At 40.4% G+C, this 14,196-nt stretch overlaps 1 protein-coding gene and 1 long non-coding RNA gene across 4 annotated transcripts in view; one reads left to right on the plus strand and one right to left on the minus strand.

The window, feature by feature from the left end:
• Nucleotides 1–14,196, minus strand: part of RAD51B (RAD51 paralog B) — a 735,346-nt gene that overhangs the window by 479,921 nt on the left and 241,229 nt on the right. The gene's annotated exons all lie outside the window — the stretch shown is intronic.
• The window catches only part of LOC121492995, a 47,602-nt gene that overhangs the window by 32,900 nt on the left and 506 nt on the right, over nt 1–14,196 (plus strand). Inside the window, exon 2 of the long non-coding RNA XR_005988360.1 lies at nt 2,373–2,491. This is a non-coding gene — a long non-coding RNA (uncharacterized LOC121492995). The remainder of the gene's footprint in view (nt 1–2,372; nt 2,492–14,196) is intronic.

Below are 14,196 nucleotides of genomic sequence, written 5' to 3' on the forward strand. Positions count from 1 at the left end.
TATAACCCAAAACAAATATAAGCAGGTGGAATATTTGCATTTCCAGGTTAGGAAGAATTTAAGGATCTTCCAGTTCAAATTCCCACCAACATAAAAATCCTTTCTGTAACATCTCTGACTGATCTAACCTTTGTTTGAACAGATACCATGATAAAGTAATGGACATTAATTGTTTTACCCACCCACCACATTCCCTTCTGACAAAAGCATCCCTCTTTCTTCTGTGAACTGCTTTTCTCAACTGTGGTTCTACCTAGAGCCAACTTTTCCCCATACCCTAGTTCAGTTCAGAGAAGGCACCTGAATCACACTGAGTGTCCTGACCATTAGCCATGGTTGATTTGTCCAGAGATGGACACCTGACCCAAACTGGACCAGAGCCTTTCCCCCAAAATTTTTCTCACTAATGTGATAAAGTTTCTCAGCAGTATTGTGAGATATGAAATGCAGCACTCTTAGCAGCCATGTTTCCTATGATGTACATGCAAGAGAGTCTGCAGAAAAAGAAAATAAATTCAATATCCTGAAGAGGAGATGATAGAAAGAGAAATCATGCCAGCTGCATTTAGGTCTCTGGTTCTAGTTGTTTCTGAATCCCATTAAGATGTCTGCCCTTCCCACAGTTTGTCTGGTCAATCCTTTTTTGTTCACATGAAATATTCCTAATATTTTTCTAATAATTTTCTTTTTTACCAAGCTAGTACAAGTCAAATTTCTACCACATGCAACCAAAAGAATCCTAATAAAAATGGGCTCTAATTGTTAGAATGTTCTTCAAGTTGAAACACTTAAGTAAGCTTCCCTGGACGTTCTACCTATTGCCATACATCCATATCAAGTCCCACCTCTTTTTCAAATATGCAAAGATTGTGATTACATAACCTGTTGTGAACATCCACTACTTTTTGACTGTATGGCATACATTTCCCTACTATTTTAATAACAACACCCCAGTTCTTTGGGGAAAATTACCTCTACCCTATTGAATGTAGTCCAGTAGGACTGTGAGTCAAGTGTCCTGTCTTCCTTGACAGAGGAGCATATGGCCCAAGCTAGACTCCCTAGTCTTGAATCTTGACAGAAATGCTGAAAGTTGCTAGAGCATGATCACTCTGGCAGTGAAGCCATGAAGAATATGACCACCAGGGTTGTAGAAACCTCTTGAGCTGCTCTGGCCCCTATCCTTTCTAAGCTTGATTTTTTCAACCTTCCCTGACTATGTACGCTGCTTGATACTCTTCCAATCGGGTATGTTATTGGTTAAATTTTTTTTTTTTTTTTTTTTTTGTTATTGGTTAAATTAACTAGTTTATGCAATCAAAGGGTTCTAACTTAAACATACTCCAAAAGTTCTTTTTTAGGCTAAGTAATTCGTTTGTTGAATTGTACTAATTCATGTGACTTGACTTCTAATCTCTAATCTGATTGATCCCTCCTAAGTAAATTCATTTATCAAAATCTTTCTGAATAGCCAAACAAAAGGTGGTCTCCCAGAAGAGAGATAAGAATAATATGTCCATCTTTGAACTGGACATGTGCTTATGTGAATGTAGCTACAAAGCCCATGACACGATAAAACTGAGGGAGGATTTTTAGTTTATAGGCAACTATAATTCAGTCTTCTTCATGTTAACTTCTATAAAATTAAATATTTCCTGCCCTAAAATATATAGTTGACTTTTTAAAGTCTAAGTAACATTTCAGTATGTTGGATTTATGTTGTTCATTTCAGTTCAGTCTGCAAAGGTTTACTATAACCAGTGTTCTGATATGGCTATCACCAACTTTAGAAAAAAATTCAAATAGAGACTAAGTTTTATTCTCTGACAATGTAAGACTATCCTCATCTGACAAAGGAATGAACTAAGAATAATCCTGATTACCAGTCTTTACTAAAGGAATTTAAGAATTCTATATTTGCATATTTGAGTTATATAAAAGCACTAGCTAATTAAACTTTTATAAAAGGACCTCCAGGCCATTGATACTCAAACAAATAAAACTAGACTTTTCTTAAGGGATGAAGAAACAAAATTAGGCAAATAGAAGTAAAACACATACATACGCAATCAGGCACACAGACCAGGTATTGAAAATCAGTAGATCACAAAGCCTTATTTGTTAACTCTCAATCATTTGTAACTGCAATGCACTCCTCTCTGCAGGAATTCCCTTGGGAAGTGAAGTGAAGCTGCCGCTGTTTCACCCTTTCTAATTTTATTTTCAAGATCCCACTTCAGGTCAGAAACTATCTCAAGGCTTTAGTAAGGGAATCAATTCTCACACAAAGAGAGTTTGGATAGACTGGCTAAAGAAAAATCACTGGACATTTTGTTTGAATTTCTAAGAACTTTTCCATTTTAATTCTCTAGGGTATACTATGTAATGAGAAGTTTGAGGAGCAAGTACCACTGTAAAGCAATAGAGGGGGATGATGCCTAAGAGGACAGGCTGGCTGCCCAGTCTATCTCCAACAGTGGTTTTCATTTTGGTGAGTTTTTCTTCATCCACAATCTGAATCACAGCTAATCAGTCTGAAGCAAGCCTTAAACATAGCAAGACTGGGACTATATACTAAGAGGAGAGCCACATTAAACAAGTTCACAGGGGCTGAGGTATAAAATCAGAATACTGATCTATTAATCTTCTGAGAGAAATTCAATTACTGCATAGACCAGAACACTTGAGTCAGCCAGACTAGCATATTTCTCCCTTCAAGGCAGCCACTTTGGACCTGAGAGTGACCTCCAGGAGCCGAGAGCAGTACCCAACTCTTGCTTGCGTTGATAGCAAGAAAACAGGACTTCAGTCCTATAGCTGCAAGGAAATGAATTCTGCTAATAACCAGAATGAGCTTGAAAAAAGACCCTGACCTCCAAATGAGAATGTTGCCAGGGGGAGGGGCAAGATGGCGGAGGAGCAGGGTCTCCAAGTCACCTGTCCTCAACAAATTACCTAGAAAACCATCCAAACATCCTGAAAATCTACGAATTCGGCCTGAGATTCAAAGAGAGACCAGCTGGAACGCTACAGTGAGAAGAGTTCGCGCTTCTATCAAGGTAGGAAGACGGGGAAAAAGAAATAAAGACACAAAAGGCCTCCAAGGGGGAGGGGCCCCGCGAGGAGCCGGGCTGAGGCCGGGGTGAGTGTCCCCAGGACAGGAGAGCCCCGTCCCGGAGGAGCAGGAGCTGCACCAACCTTCCCGGGGGAAAGGCCTCCCGGGGAATTGGAGCAGGATCCCCAGAAAGGCGGGGATGCCCTCGGGCTCCCTGGGACACTAACAGGCACCTGCGCCCCGGGAGATGCGCCGAGCTCCCTAAGGGCTGCAGCGCTCGGCGGGACCCGGAGCAGCTCGGAGGGGCTCGGGGGCGGCTCCGCGGAGGGGGCTGCGCGGCTCCGGGAACAGCTCAGCGGCGGCGGCTCGGGCAGAGGAAGAAGCTCCGCGGAGGGGGCGGCGCGGCTCCGGGAACAGCTCGGAGGGGCTCGGGCGGCGGCTCCGCGGAGGGGGCTGCGCGGCTCCAGGAACAGCTCAGCGGCGGCGGCTCGGGCAGAGGAAGAAGCTCCGCGGAGGGGGCGGCGCGGCTCCGGAAACAGCTCGGAGGGGCTCGGGCCGCGGCTCCGCGGAGGGGGCTGCACCGCCGGGAGCGCGAATCCAACAGCGCAGGCCCCGGAGCACAGGGCGACGGGACACAGCCCAGGATCCGGCCTCCCCCAGGACAGGCAGAGGCCGGGAGGGCCCAGGACAGCGAGGACGCTCCTGCCGGGAGCTGAGCAGATCAGCGGCCCCGCCCGGGAGCCCCCAGGCCCTGCAGACGGAGAGCCCCGGAGCTACTGCGGGAGCTGACTCCAGGGTCCCAGAGCTGCGCCCGCTACCGTGGCTTCCTCCCGGGGCCTCACGGGGTGAACAACCCCCACTGAGCCCTGCACCAGGCAGGGGCAGAGCAGCTCCCCCAAGTGCTAACACTTGAGAATCAGCACAGCAGGCCCCTCCCCCAGAAGACCAGCGAGACGGACCAGTTCCAAGGGAAGTCAAGGGACTTAAAGTATACAGAATCGGAAGATACTCCCCCGTGGTTTTTTTTGTTTTGTTTTGTTTTTGTTTTTGTTTTTGTTTTTGTTTTGTTTTGTTTTGTGCTTTTTTTTTCTTTCTTCTTGATTTCCGATTGCTTCCCCCACCCCACCCCACCCCTTTTTTCTTCTTTTTTCTCCTTTCTTTCTCTTTCTCTTTTTCTTCTCTTTCCCCCCTTTTTTTGTTCTTATTTCTCTTTTTTCTTTTTCTCTTTTCTTTCCTTCTCTCTCTTTTTCTCCTTTTCCCAATACAACTTGTTTTTGGCCACTCTGCACTGAGCAAAATGACTAGAAGGAAAACCTCACCTCAAGAAAAAGAATCAGGAACAGCCCTCTCTCCCACAGGGTTACAAAATCTGGATTACAATTCAATGTCAGAAAGCCAATTCAGAAGCACTATTATACAGCTACTGGTGGCTCTAGAAAAAACCATAAAGGACTCAAGAGACTTCATGACTGCAGAATTTAGATCCAATCAGGCAGAAATTAAAAATCAATTAAATGAGATGCAATCCAAGCTAGAAGTCCTAACGACGAGGGTTAACGAGGTGGAAGAACGAGTGAGTGACATAGAAGACAAGTTGATGGCAAAGAGGGAAACTGAGGAAAAAAGAGACAGGCAATTAAAAGACCCTGAGGATAGATTAAGGGAAATAAATGACAGCCTGAGGAAGAAAAACCTACCTTTAATTGGGGTTCCCGAGGGCGCCGAAAGGGACAGAGGGCCAGAATACGTATTTGAACAAATCCTAGCTGAAAACTTTCCGAATCTGGGAAGGGAAACAGGCATTCAGATCCAGGAAATAGAGAGATCCCCCCCTAAAATCAACAAAAATCATTCAACACCTCGACATTTAATAGTGAAGCTTGCAAATTCCAAAGATAAGGAGAAGATCCTTAAAGCAGCAAGAGAAAAAAAGTCCCTGACTTTTATGGGGAGGAATATTAGGGTAACCGCAGACCTCTCCACAGAGACCTGGCAGGCCAGAAAGGGCTGGCAGGATATATTCAGGGTCCTAAATGAAAAAAACATGCAACCAAGAATACTTTATCCAGCAAGGCTTTCATTCAAAATGGAAGGAGAGATAAAGAGCTTCCAAGACAGGCAGGAACTGAAAGAATATGTGACCTCCAAACCAGCTCTGCAAGAAATTTTAAGGGGGACTCTTAAAATTCCCCTTTAAGAAGAAGTTCAGTGGAACAATCCACAAAAACAAGGACTGAATAGATATGATGACACTAAACTCTTATCTATCAATAGTAACTCTGAACGTGAACGGGCTTAATGACCCCATCAAAAGGCGCAGGGTTTCAGACTGGATAAAAAAGCAGGACCCATCTATTTGCTGTCTACAAGAGACTCATTTTAGACAGAAGGACACCTACAACCTGAAAATAAAAGGTTGGAGAACCATTTACCATTCAAATGGTCCTCAAAAGAAAGCAGGGGTTGCCATCCTTATATCAGATAAATTAAAATTTACCCCGAAGACTATAGTGAGAGATGAAGAGGGACACTATCTCATACTCAAAGGATCTATCCAACAAGAGGACTTAACAATCCTCAATATATATGCCCCAAATGTGGGAGCTGCCAAATATTTAAACCAATTAATAACCAAACTGAAGAAATACTTTGATAATAATACACTTATACTTGGTGACTTCAATCTAGCTCTCTCTATACTAGATAGGTCTTCCAAGCACAACATATCCAAAGAAACGAGAGCTTTAAATGATACACTGGACCAGATGGATTTCACAGATATCTACAGAACTTTACATCCAAACTCAACTGAATACACATTCTTCTCAAGTGCACATGGAACTTTCTCCAGAATAGACCACATACTGGGTCACAAATCGGGTCTGAACCGATACCAAAAGATCGGGATAGTCCCCTGTATATTCTCCGACCATAATGCTTTGAAATTAGAACTCAATCACAACAAGAAGTTTGGAAGGACCACAAACACGTGGAGGTTAAGGACCATCCTGCTAAAAGATGAAAAGGTCAACCAGGAAATTAAGGAAGAATTAAAAAGATTCATGGAAACTAATGAGAATGAAGATACAACCCTTCAAAATCTTTGGGATGCAGCAAAAGCAGTCCTGAGGGGGAAATACATCGCAATACAAGCATCCATTCAAAAACTGGAAAGAACTCAAATTCAAAAGCTCACCTTACACATAAAGGAACTAGAGAAAAAGCAACAAATAGACCCCACCCCCAGCAGAAGAAGACAGTTAATTAAAATTCGAGCAGAACTAAACGATATCGAGACCAAAAGAACTGTGGAACAGATCAACAGAACCAGGAGTTGGTTCTTTGAAAGAATTAATAAGATAGATAAACCATTAGCCAACCTTATTAAAAAGAAGAGAGAGAAGACTCAAATTAATAAAATCATGAATGAGAAAGGAGAGATCACTACCAACACCAAGGAAATACAAACGATTTTTAAAACATATTATGAACAGCTGTACGCCAATAAATTAGGAAATCTAGAAGAAATGGACGCATTCCTGGAAAGCCACAAACTACCAAAACTGAAGCAGGAAGAAATAGAAAACCTGAACAGGCCAATAACCAGGGAGGAAATTGAAGCAGTCATCAAAAACCTCCCAAGACACAAGAGTCCAGGGCCAGATGGCTTCCCAGGGGAATTCTATCAAACGTTTAAAGAAGAAATCATACCTATTCTACTAAAGCTGTTTGGAAAGATAGAAAGAGATGGAGTACTTCCAAATTCGTTCTATGAGGCCAGCATCACCTTAATTCTGAAACCAGACAAAGACCCCACCAAAAAGGAGAATTACAGACCAATATCCCTGATGAACATGGATGCAAAAATTCTCAATAAGATACTAGCTAATAGGATCCAACAACACATTAAGAAAATTATTCACCATGACCAAGTAGGATTTATCCCTGGGACACAAGGCTGGTTCAACACTCGTAAAACCATCAATGTGATTCATCATATCAGCAAGAGAAAAACCAAGAACCATATGATCCTCTCATTAGATGCAGAGAAAGCATTTGACAAAATACAGCATCCATTCCTGATCAAAACCCTTCAGAGTGTTGGGATAGAGGGAACTTTCCTCGACATCTTAAAAGCCATTTACGAAAATCCCACAGCAAATATCATTCTCAATGGGGAAGCACTGGGAGCCTTTCCCCTAAGATCAGGAACAAGACAGGGATGTCCACTCTCACCACTGCTGTTCAACATAGTTCTGGAAGTCCTCACCTCAGCAATCCAACAACAAAAAGACATTAAAGGCATTCAAATTGGCAAAGAAGAAGTCAAACTCTCCCTCTTCGCCGATGACATGATACTCTACATAGAAAACCCAAAAGCCTCCACCCCAAGATTGCTAGAACTCATACAGCAATTTGGTAGCGTGGCAGGATACAAAATCAATGCCCAGAAATCAATGGCATTTCTATACACTAACAATGAGACTGAAGAAAGAGAAATGAAGGAGTCAATCCCATTTACAATTGCACCCAAAAGCATAAGATACCTAGGAATAAACCTAACCAAAGAGGTAAAAGATCTATACCCTAAAAACTATAGAACACTTCTGAAAGAAATTGAGGAAGACACAAAGAGATGGAAAAATATTCCATGCTCATGGATTGGCAGAATTAATATTGTAAAAATGTCAATGTTAACCAGCGCAATTTACACGTTTAATGCAATCCCTATCAAAATACCATGGACTTTCTTCAGAGAGCTAGAACAAATTATTTTAAGATTTGTGTAGAATCAGAAAAGACCCCGAATAGCCAGGGGAATTTTAAAAAAGAAAACCATATCTGGGGGCATCACAATGCCAGATTTCAGGTTGTACTACAAAGCTGTGGTCATCAAGACAGTGTGGTACTGGCACAAAAACAGACACATAGATCAATGGAACAGAATAGAGAACCCAGAAGTGGACCCTGAAATGTATGGTCATCTAATATTCGATAAAGGAGGAAAGACTATCCATTGGAAGAAAGACAGTCTCTTCAATAAATGGTGCTGGGAAAATTGGACATCCACATGCAGAAGAATGAAACTGGACCACTCTCTTTCACCATACACAAAGATAAACTCAAAATGGATGAGAGATCTAAATGTGAGACAAGAGTCCATCAAAATCATAGAAGAGAACACAGGCAACACCCTTTTTGAGCTTGGCCACAGTAACTTCTTGCAAGATACATCCACAAAGGCAAAAGAAACAAAAGCAAAAATGAACTATTGGGACTTCATCAAGATAAGAAGCTTTTGCACAGCAAAGGATACAGTCAACAAAACTAAAAGACAACCTACAGAATGGGAGAAGATATTTGCAAATGACATATCAGATAAAGGGCTAGTTTCCAAAATCTATAAAGAACTTATTAAACTCAACACCAAAGAAGCAAACAATCCAATCATGAAATGGGCAAAAGACATGAAGAGAAATCTCACAGAGGAAGACATAGACATGGCCAACTTGCACATGAGAAAATGCTCTGCATCACTTGCCATCAGGGAAATACAAATCAAAACCACAATGAGATACCACCTTACACCAGTGAGAATGGGGAAAATTAACAAGGCAGGAAACAACAAATGTTGGAGAGGATGCGGAGAAAAGGGAACCCTCTTACACTGTTGGTGGGAATGTGAACTGGTGCAGCCACTCTGGAAAACTGTGTGGAGGTTCCTCAAAGAGTTAAAAATAGACCTGCCCTACGACCCAGCAATTGCACTGTTGGGGATTTACCCCAAAGATTCAGATGCAATGAAACGTCAGGACACCTGCACCCCGATGTTTCTAGCAGCAATGTCCACAATAGCCAAACTGTGGAAGGAGCCTCGGTGTCCATCGAAAGATGAATGGATAAAGAAGATGTGGTTTATGTATACAATGGAATATTACTCAGCCATTAGAAACGACAAATACCCACCATTTGCTTCTACGTGGATGGAACTGGAGGGTATTATGCTGAGTGCAATAAGTCAATCGGAGAAGGACAAACAGTGTATGTTCTCATTCATTTGGGGAATATAAATAATAGTGAAAGGGAATATAAAGGAAGGGAAAAGAAATGTTGGGAAATATCAGGAAGGGAGACAGAACATAAAGACTCCTAACTCGGGGAAACGAACTAAGGGTGGTGGAAGGGGAGGAGGGCGGGTGTTGGAGGGGAATGGGTGACGGGCACTGAGGTGGACACTTGACGGTATGAGCTTTGGTGTTTTTCTGTATGTTGGTAAATTGAACACCAATAAAAATTAATAAAAAAAATAATAATAAAAAAAATAAAAAAATAAAATAAAACACGGCCTGATCTAACAGCCAAAAAAAAAAAAAGAGAATGTTGCCAGCCAATACCTTGATTTCAGCTTAGAGAACTCAGCCAGGCTGTCCTGGATTTTTGGCCTAGAGAACTGTGAGCTAATAAATAGGTTGTTTTAAACTGCCAAATTTGTTACACAGCAATAGAAAACAAATATACCTATACACCAGTGAGTCTTAAAGTGTAGTTCCCCAACCAGAATCAGAATTATCCAGGAACTTGTTAGAAATGTAAATTATTGGGCCCTAAGAATTTGGAGGGTAAGACCTAGTAATCCATATTTTAATAAGCTCTCTAGCTACTTCAGAAGTGCACTAAAGTTTGAAAATCACTGAAGTAGGATGGTCATGTAGGCACAGGCAACTTTTATCTTGTGATTTGACCTTGTCTGTGCTTCAACAGCTAAACAATATATTCTCTGATTGATACACTCTTTCTCTAGGATGAAAACATATGGTCTTGAGTTCTCCAGTCATCTTTTTTGCTTTGGCAACATACTCTAAGACAACTGTGTAAATATCCACTGGGATCCAATGCTTATTGATTCCTAGTTTAACACTAAGGAAAAATCTTACCCTCCTCATTAAATAAGGCATCTCATCATTGTTCCCCTATGGTGTCTACCCTGTACCTAATGGCTAACTCTCTAGATAAAGAATAATTTATTTAGGTCTCTACATATTGGCTGTGTGTTGCCACCCAAAATGCTCAGTTCTTACAACTCTGTCAGTTGCAGCCTGGAAGTGAGCATCTTGTCTCACTAGATAAAGAAAATCCATAAGACATAGTAGGAAGAGTCTTGGACAAGATGTCAAAAGACTGACGTTCCAGTTTAGTCATGGACTAGCTATATAATCTTACACAAGTCAGTTAAAATCTCAAAGCCTCTTTCCTTATCTATAAAACGATACGCTTAAAACAGATGATCTCTAAGGTCTCCAGCAGCTAAATCATTGTGTGGCTGTCACATTCCTAGTGCATTCCCTTTAGAAGCAAGACTGGTGAGTGCCCTGGATGATAAAAGAAAGATATAATGTAGTAGATGATATTGCAAGTGGCTTAGTTTATATAATATCTCACAAGAAGTGGAAAAGACTAGCTACCTTTCCATCTCTAGGAAGTTATCCTTGGGATTAAATAAAAATTAATTTCAATGACATGTTAAGTTTCAAAATTGAAAGGTTACCAAAACTAGGTTGAGAGTTTAAATTAAAATTATTCAATGCCACTTTAAAAGTAAGGGAATAACTTACTAAGAGCTGTATATTTAATGATATCTTTTTAAAAGATTTTATTTATTCATTTATTTGAGAAAGAGAGAGTGTGTGTATGAATGGGAAGAAGAGGGAGAGAATCTCAAACAAACTCTACCCTGTGCATGAAGTCCAATGCATGGCTTCATTTCACAACCCTGAGATCATGACCTGAGCTGAAATCAAGAGTTGGACACTTAATTGTGAGTCACCTATGTGCCCCATAAGAGCTGTATATTTAATATCAAATTCAATTCATGTGAGAATACAAATATACAGCAGGATCTATAAGCCCTTTATTAATGAGACTTGTACTTCTGTCAGATCAGTCTGAAAATTACAGAAAATATGCTGAAAAATTTTACTCTTGTGATCTGATTTCTCCTCACATTACCTTTTTTAAAGTTTATTTCTCTGAGTAAGAATCTAAGACAGAGATAGAGAAACAAGTAGGATTAAGCTTCTAAAGGAATGAAGTTTAATCTTTTAAAGGAAGAATCTGGGAGCAACCAACACCAGATGCATATTCTAACTTGTAAATACCACCATCTTTGTAAGATTTCAACATTTCTCTTGATAGTCGCTTGGTCCCAGGTATTCCACCAGCAATAAAAAGAACTTTCACTTTGAAGTTAAGATAAAGAATTTGTATAGGTTTTTCCAATTGGGTCATACAGTCATTCTAACATTCAATTCAATAAATATTTACTGATTATCTACCACACTCTCTAGGCTCTATGCTGGGAACCTGGGGATATGAGGAGGCATGGTATCTCTTAGAACTCAGGGGTCTTGGGCAGCCCCGGTGGCTCAGCGGTTTAGCGCCGCCTGCAGCCCAGGGCATGATCTGGAGACCCTGGATCAAGTCCCATGTCAGGCTCTCTGCATGGAGCCTGCTTCTCCCTCTGCCTGTGTCTCTGCCTCTCTCTCTCTCTCTCTCTCTCTGCATCTCTATGAATAAATAAATAAAACCTTAAAAAAAAAAAAAAGAACTCAGGGGTCTTATATCTGTGGGATAGCTGACTAATTAATGGCAATTCTATCAACAGATACAATGAAAATTCAAATCTAAATTTGATTGTAGATCAGAGAAAAGCACAACAATCAATTCTATTTAAGCCCCTAACAGATGATAGATTACCATCTCTATGTTTTAAAGTAACAGTTGAAAGCAACATATTCTTCCTGTCATGATGATATGACCATAAGCAGAATACTTCTTGGTACTTACGGTTCTCTGGGGATAAAAAGCACTAATGCATGTATATGCATTGTAATGCGCAACTGTCATTTATGTCTATTATTATGCAGTGCAGCTAACCATAGAAAATGGGCCCCTTTTCCTCTGTTCCTATAACTCAAGGCACTGTTTATTGAATAAATCCAACATTCATTTAGTAGAAATGTAATGAGTACTCTCTGTGTCCCAGCATTATGCTAGGCCCTGTGGAAATACAGATGGAGGGCATAGTCATGTCTCCATGGAATTTGCAGTCTAATAGAAGAAACAGTCTAATAGAATAAACAAGTCATTGGAATAGTATGTAAATCGTGCTTCAAGAGCACATAATTCTAATAGAGATGAGGGAGTGAACAGACTTTCTTAGTAGGGGAAATCAGGTGGGCTGAGGTGTGTACTTGATCTATGGCTACATTCAAGGGACTGGGTATAGCTGTTGGGGGAATACAAAAATCAGTAAGATGAAATTTCTACCCTGGTTTCAGTGGTAGATGGGGAGAGAAGTGAAAAAAATATTTCAGAGGCAGGTTGAGATGTGAGATAAGTGCTTATAGAAGTGGAAAGTGCTTTGGAAAAGCAGAGCCAGGAAGACTTTCTTTGCACAAGACACTGAATAAGGCTGGTATTTGAGTTGGTTCATTGGCTTATATTCTAGAATGTTCTATTTATACTAGTAGACATAAATGATTTCAGTTCTGAAGAGGTGCTTTTAGACTTTCTCTTATTTTAAAGCCTTGACAGAGAAACTGCAATAGGCAAGTATATTTTCTGCAGAAAGAATCCACCCAAACACCTTGACATTCTCATTCCACATATTTCACACATGGTATCTTTTATGTCTGGGAAAGTAGACTAGGAAATGATTCAAATACCCAAGGGCCTCAAAACATATATGTTGGAAAGTGTACCTAATTTCCAAAAAAGGTCAAATTGCAAAAGAATCCATTTTGATTGGAAAACAAGCTGTTCAGTTGTGGGTCTGGAACAGTTGCTGAAATTTAGGCAAAAAGGAAGTGAAAAGGCACCTCTGCTGTTGGAAAGTCCTTGTACAGTGTCATCTTCAGACCAGCAGCAATCTCACACTGACCAGAGTGTCACATGAAAACCAATTTGGGAGGCAGGGAGGTAGGCAGAGTTTGATACAGTTGTTCAAAGGAGTGAAACACTTCTGACTGCTGCTTCTGATCGTTGCCAACAGTGATTTAGCACTGGAAGACTTGAATACAAAATAATCCATAAAGAAGGAAAGTTATTTTGCTTAGTGTGAATTGTTTTCTGACATACATAAGAGTTAAATGGCTGCCCCAGAAAAATAATACGTACAACAATAGAACTGAGGAATGGAAGTGATCAATAAATTAGGCTACACTAACTAAAAGCTAAGTCTGAATATTTAAAAACTGATAAAAAGAATGATTATTTTTGGCTACTACAAGGAAAAAACAACATTATCATCAACCCAAAGAAACTGCATGGCTCAAAGACATAGATGTGTATAATTCAATCTCCATTTCATTATAGTTACACAGCCAAGTTATTCATGTCAGATCTAGCACCTGAGAAGCGACAAAGGAACACCAGGTTGAATTAAGAATGCCCATCAACATAAATACTGATAGTCATTGTGAAGATCCACTATGGGGATGTCTTGCTTTGACTTCACAGGTATCATTTCAATAACCGTTTTATAGATTCTTTTTCTGTTATCCTATGTATCATGGTGCCTTATTATGTTTATTACACTTCTAAATGACACCGAAGAATGGGCTTTGATGGAAGATGGGCTTCTAAGAACAGAGATTACCATCAAATTTCATGGCAGATTACATGATATTTAAGATCAACTATCTCATCCATCATCCAAAAAGAGGTTTACCTTTTAAAAATACAAGAAAGAAAAAAAATAAAAAAAAATAAAAATAAAAATAAAAATACAAGAAAGAAAGAAAGAAAGAAAGAAAGAAAGAAAGAAAGAAAGAAAAAAGTCTTTTAAATATCTAACTGGTTCCAATAGCCCCAGAAATGAGGCATTTTTTACTTTCCCCAGGCATATCCAATTCTCTTGGCAACCAAACTGATCGAAGCCAAACTGTACCAATTATCCCTACAAACCTGGGTGTGTGACACATTACCCAAAGTGCTCTGCCATTGCTCACACTAAAGCTCAGCCTGCATGCCTTGTAATTTGTGTTCAGGAAGCCCCAGTTCTAAGAGTTATCAGACTCCATTCCCATTTAGAGGAACACAGGGCACTGAGAATTACACAGCCAGCTACCGACAAATGACTG

This window comes from Vulpes lagopus, chromosome 6, assembly GCF_018345385.1.
Source record: "Vulpes lagopus strain Blue_001 chromosome 6, ASM1834538v1, whole genome shotgun sequence".
Taxonomy (NCBI): domain Eukaryota; kingdom Metazoa; phylum Chordata; class Mammalia; order Carnivora; family Canidae; genus Vulpes; species Vulpes lagopus.